Source organism: Vigna radiata, chromosome 2, assembly GCF_000741045.1.
Source record: "Vigna radiata var. radiata cultivar VC1973A chromosome 2, Vradiata_ver6, whole genome shotgun sequence".
Classification (NCBI taxonomy): Eukaryota; Viridiplantae; Streptophyta; class Magnoliopsida; order Fabales; family Fabaceae; genus Vigna; species Vigna radiata.
In genome coordinates, this window is record NC_028352.1 from 13,291,203 (window position 1) to 13,297,202 (window position 6,000).

Genomic DNA, 6,000 nt, shown 5'->3' on the forward strand with positions numbered 1-6,000 from the left:
TATCTGCTTTTGCTTGTGATAATTGATTATCTCCTATGATAATTTATTATTGCCGCAAGAAATCAATAACAAATAATAAGCTATAAGACTTTTAAGTGCTTACAAATGAAAGAGAATTGTTATATAAATGATTTCTACAAAGAGTGCTTTTAGAAATTAGTGTATTTGTTTCTTCAAGTCTTCAAGTGAACTATCATGAAAACCTCTTCAAAGCATCAATCCTTCTCATTGGTAACAATCTCCCCCTTTTTGATGATGATAAAAAATCCTCTTTGTTAAAAGCACTTATGGCTATCTACATTGTTGAGATTATTGATAAGGGAAGCACTGGTTCATCTAAACCTTAATCTCACAATGTTCTGGTTTTTGATAATGACAACACATTATTAATAACACTTGTATTGTTATGTGTTACACGTTCCATTCTTTATTATGAATGATATCTTGAAGAACATGTTTTATTGATTCTTATATATGTATGCATATTAATTGATTTTATACTTGATACATCATTTGTGATTGCATTACATATGCTTCTGAAAAGAAAATCACATGTACTTTGTTGAACTTATATTGTGTGGCAAAACTGCAAGTTTTAAGTCGACTTCATTATGAAGTAAGTCGATTAAAACTTCATTTTGAGATCGTGATCTTTGTGAAAACCCTCCAAGAACTCAACAAGAAGACAAAGGAGATCTTTCTTTGAATAGTTTCTTTAGGAGAAAGAAAGTTGTGCTTACCATTTGATCAAACTCTGCACTACTGGTGTTCATCATATCGATCAAGACTTTATCAATTTGTTGGAGATTGGACTGCCCTGTTGGGATTACAGGAAGAGAACGTGGAGTTTTGTACACTTTGAGGATTGTCCAAAGTGGGTTGAAGATTGTAGAAGAGAAGATATCTTGTTGCAGATCTTTGTGTTGCTGCCTATACTTTTAGTTAGAGGGTAAAAAGATTGTCTATATTTTGACGTGAAGGTCTCTATAGAAATGTTGTGTAAAAACCTTGACTAATACATTGCATTGGCTTCCTGGTTGTGCAAGGACACTGGATGTAGGCATTGAGGCCGAACCAGTATAAAAACTTTGTGTTTGCTTTCTCTTTCCCTACACTCTTTACTTTAAGTTGACTTTACATTTCGCACAGTCAACTTTATTTTTCTGCTGCACTTAAACTTCTTATTCCTTGTGATTCAAGAAACTTTGTAAAGCTTTACACTTTGAGAAAAATATTTTAAAAAGACTCTGATTTTTTAACCTCACCAATTCACCCCCCTCTCAGTTTTGAAACTAAGTCATCCTGTTTCCAACATACATTGTTTTATACCTACACAAAAACATAAAGGTTAATAGCTTTGGACAATAAAAACACATTATGTTGTTTCTTCCCCTTTTTTATTATAAACAAAAAGGCTCATAAGAAGGAGAGAGTCCCCTTAAATTTAGGCTCCCCCTCAATTGTTCAATGAAAGACAATAAAATTTGGATTTATCAAGACAAAGACTAATACATCATAGTTTAGAAAATACAAAGAAACATAGATGCAAAAGCTGAAATGAATTACAAATATTCTTAAAAAGGAGGACTAGGGGGATAATTAGGAGGCTGAAGTTTAAGTTGATTTTAGATATTTCCAAGCCTATTATCAAAATCCTCGAAACGCTCGCACACAAAACTATGGTGAGATTGATGCAACTCCATGAGTTCTTCATGTATGATCCGGTGGAGAGTGCTCATCTCTTCCATTTGACGGGTTAGATTTGCAAGATGTTCCTCAATGGAGAACGAGGAGAATGAAGGAATAACTGATGGACCAGCTTCAGAGGGATCAACTACATTAACTGGTTCAGCCATATGGCATTGACATCATCATCTTCATCATCATTGTTAGCTTCATCTTTGTGGACAAATATGTTACCACGAGCAACAAAACCCATTTTTTGCAAACTGGTTTCTCCAATCTCAGAACCAGCTACTTGGATGGCACGGGTGTTTTCTCCATCAACATTTACTCCTTTATATTCAAGAATGCGAGACACAAGAAGGGCATAGGGTAGATGATAGACAAGGTACCTCTATGCCTTCATTATGATGTCCACAATTATAGAGGGTCAATCAATATGAATGTGATTGACAAGCCCATAGATAATAAGGAGATCTTGTTTGAAGCATTGAGCCTGATTGGTGGCTTCGGGACTTAGGACCCAAACAATCAAATAATGGATCAGGCATTCTTCAGTTTCGAATACTCCCACTAGAAGTTGTTTATGCTCGGGTTGGAGTTGTGGATTCCTTAACAAAGATTGGAAAAGGAAGGAGACGATTGAATCCCTCTTCTCCAAGATGGACTTTAACAACATCATCTTTAATAGGCATCATAGCCACATTGGCCCAGATATCATCATCAAGGATGATGTTGACGCCTTTGACCTTTGTAGTGGCCACTCCATCAGGAACATGAAGGTTGAAGTAGAAAACACAGATAAGATCTGAGTATATGCAACCTTTTTGCTCTACAAGATGTAGAAGGCCTTGACCTTCCAGAAGGTTGGGGAATTGGAACCCATAGAATCTATACCAACCCAAATTAAAATTTGCAGGATATAATTTTCTTTTCCTTCCAAAAATGAGTGAACTCTCCATGCTTTTTAGTGTCAAAGAGTAATTCATCAATGGTTGCGGGTCGAGGGGCACGACGACAAGCATATGAAGAAGCACCAGTTCTTCTTCTTGTGGGCAATTTTCTGTAAGCATCCGCCATTGATTGTGAAAGGTTAGAGAAGTGTGAAGAAGAGAGTGCAAGGCTTGTGCAAGAGAATGAGAGAAAGAGCTTTGAAGAGCTTAATTAGGCAAAGTTTGGGTGCAAAAGAGTTTTAATCGATTATGGGGTGGTATTTATAGAAAAAAGGAAGAAACCAGCCATTTATGGCCGGCTGTTTCTAGCCATTTTGGACCGTTACAACAGCTAGAAACAGCCATAAATGGCTAGTTTCTTCCCTTTCTCTATAAATACCATCCCATAATCGATTAAAACTCTCATGCACCCAAACTTTGCCCGATTAAGCTCTTCGAAGATATTTCTCTCATTCTCTTGCACAAGCCTTGCACTCTCTTCTTCATACTTCTCTAACCTTTCGTAAAATCAAAACACTGACGCAAACAAAAATGCAAACACAGATCTAAAAACGGTTCCAAAGACAGAATGAAAAGGGTTGGTCATTAACTTAATTACAATGCTTCCTATCACAGATCAACAAAATAAAGCCGACTCAAACCTCTAATCCAACACAATTAATCAACTAAGCGCAGGCTGATTGTGTTTTCATAAAAGCAGACTAAGTGAACGCAATGTTAACATCAAATCTAATTTATACCATGCAGTTTCATCAACTAAGAGAAGACTCAACACCAACTGAGCAACTAAGTGTATACCCAATTGCAAGTGCAAATACAAAATTGATATTAACCAAGTCAGAGTGGCAATAACACATACAGTCCAGAAATCTCAAAGAAGCAATGCAATATCGCTAATGACCAACACAGTTAATTTAAGCTATCATGATAATTAAAGTAACACGACCAAACACATTAGACAACATTAAAATAAATTAAAATACTAGACACCAACACTGTTACAAACAACTATTTAGCACAGTTAAATTAATTTAAATGCAAAACTAAATTCAAGAAATCAAAAGCAACTAATCCTACAATGTAAACTAATTCAAAACAGGAATAATCAAACATGTTTTTTCCCTACACATTCACGTGACCTAATTCACCAACCAAATGAATTTTAAAATGCAAATAGCCAAGGAGAACCTCTTGGCCGTGAGGTTGCAACACCAACTTCAATTTGACTTTCTTCCTTCAATAAACAATTCATTATGTTGTCTTTTTGTCCCATGTGCTTCATTCTCCAAGAAAATGCTTCCTTCCACACTTTTCTACCATGAAAACTGTGCCTTCTCTCTCCATGCAAAAGCAATGTTCGACAATTCACACTCCAAATACCAAATTGTCGAGCTTACTCCTCTTCCAAAGTTCCAAAACGTTGCCTTCCATATTCCACACTCCAAAAGGTGCTTTAATCTCTTCTACAAAGGTGCCACATAAGCAAAGTCAAAGGGAATAAAAACAAACACAACACATCCTCTTCTTCATACAATTCTCAGTGATAAGCTAGCAAGAAGTCCACACCAAAATGGAAAGATTCTTTCTATGGTAAATGTGCTTCTAATCTGCTTGTCCAAAAGAGGTAAAAATTTCATTACCGTCCAGCCCTCCAAACAAAATGCAATGTTCCATTTCATACATTACTTCCATCCATAAACCAAAAACACAACAAGAAAATGGTTCAATCTACAAACACCCACCAATCAACTCAAGTTCTCTTCACTTCAAAACTCAGTGAGAACCATATTTTTCTTCATTCAACAAAGAAACTTGAACATAAACATCCAAAGTGCAACAAAAGGAGACGAAAATGTAAAATGGGTCTTCATTCAACCAAAGGAAACACCATGAAAATGCAAAGAATAAGCTTCAAACTCAAGCCTTCAACCTTCAAAACTAAAATATAAGAAGAGAAATGATAGATCTCCATTCCATTAAGCAAGAACAAGCATTGTTGCAAGCAAGAGAAGAAGAAAAACGTGATCTTGTTCATTCATTGGCTCAAAACCGAAAGGGCACACCAAGGCTCCCAAGAGAGAGTTCATACAAGGCAAAGAAAAAATGAAATGTAGTGTGCTAGAGTGTGTCTCGGCCTTTGCTGTCTAAAATGTCGTCCAACACCCTAAAATGGTGGGATCCACCTCTAATAAACCCTAGGGTTTGGTGCCATGTGTCTTACAACTTTGGGCCCATCATCAAATTTGCCAACATTGGCCCAATGCACAAAATCCTAATTAAAGTTCCTAAACAACTAAGTTACAATTTAATTAACATTGAAATGACTAAATGTTGAGTCTTTAATGTGCACGCCATCATCCTAATGCTCCAAATGATGTTTCCCAAAATTTCCCTACAACCAAAAATGCAATTAATCAGCTCAGAAAATTCAAATTAGTGAAAATACGAATTTCCGACCAAATTAAGCAGAATTAGGAAAAACGGAGAAATAATGGACAATTAAACACAATTCCCTAATTTATTTAAGTGAAATAAACTAAATACAGTCAAGAAAACATCAACTCATCATACGCTAAACGATCTTGAGGTTTCTGAGTAACCAAGCATGATTCCTTCATCACTACGAGAATAAAATTTACCTAGGTTATCCCTGGTTTAAGAATAAAACATTGAAAACCAAATGGATAAAAATAAGAAATATTTGGCCTTTTGTTCTTCCATAGCTCATAGGGTGTTTTTATTAAGGATTGGCCTGATGTAAACTCTATTTTGAATGTAACATGCAGTGTTAACTGCTTCTACCCAGAAGTGTTTAGGAGTATTGAAAGCATTTAACATAGTTATGGCCATTTCTTGCAATGATATATTTTTCCTCTTAACAAATCCATTTTGTTGTGGAGTTCTTGGAGTCGAGAGATGCTAGAGTTTTCACAAAAGTTTTTGAAAATATCAGTTTCAAATTCACCTCCGTAATCACTTCGGATAGACATAATTTTCAAATATTTTTCAGTTTCTATCCTTGTATAGAGCTTGCAAAAGACATTTAAAGCCCATCCTTATGAGTTATAAATAGAACTCAAGTCCACCAATAAAAATCATCTATAACTATCAATCCATAGCTTTTACCACTCCTAAATTTAGTTCTTGTAGGTCCATACAAATCTATATAAAGCAGCTCTAGAAGTCGTTTGGTCGAAACCATATTTTTACGTTTAGAATATTCTTTGACCTGTTTGTCTTTCATGCAAGCACTATAAAGGACTGTATCNTTGAATGATACATCTGGTAGTCTTCTTACGAGATCATGGCATTACAACTAATAGATTAATCTCATACTTGCATGTCCACAATTATTATGCCACAT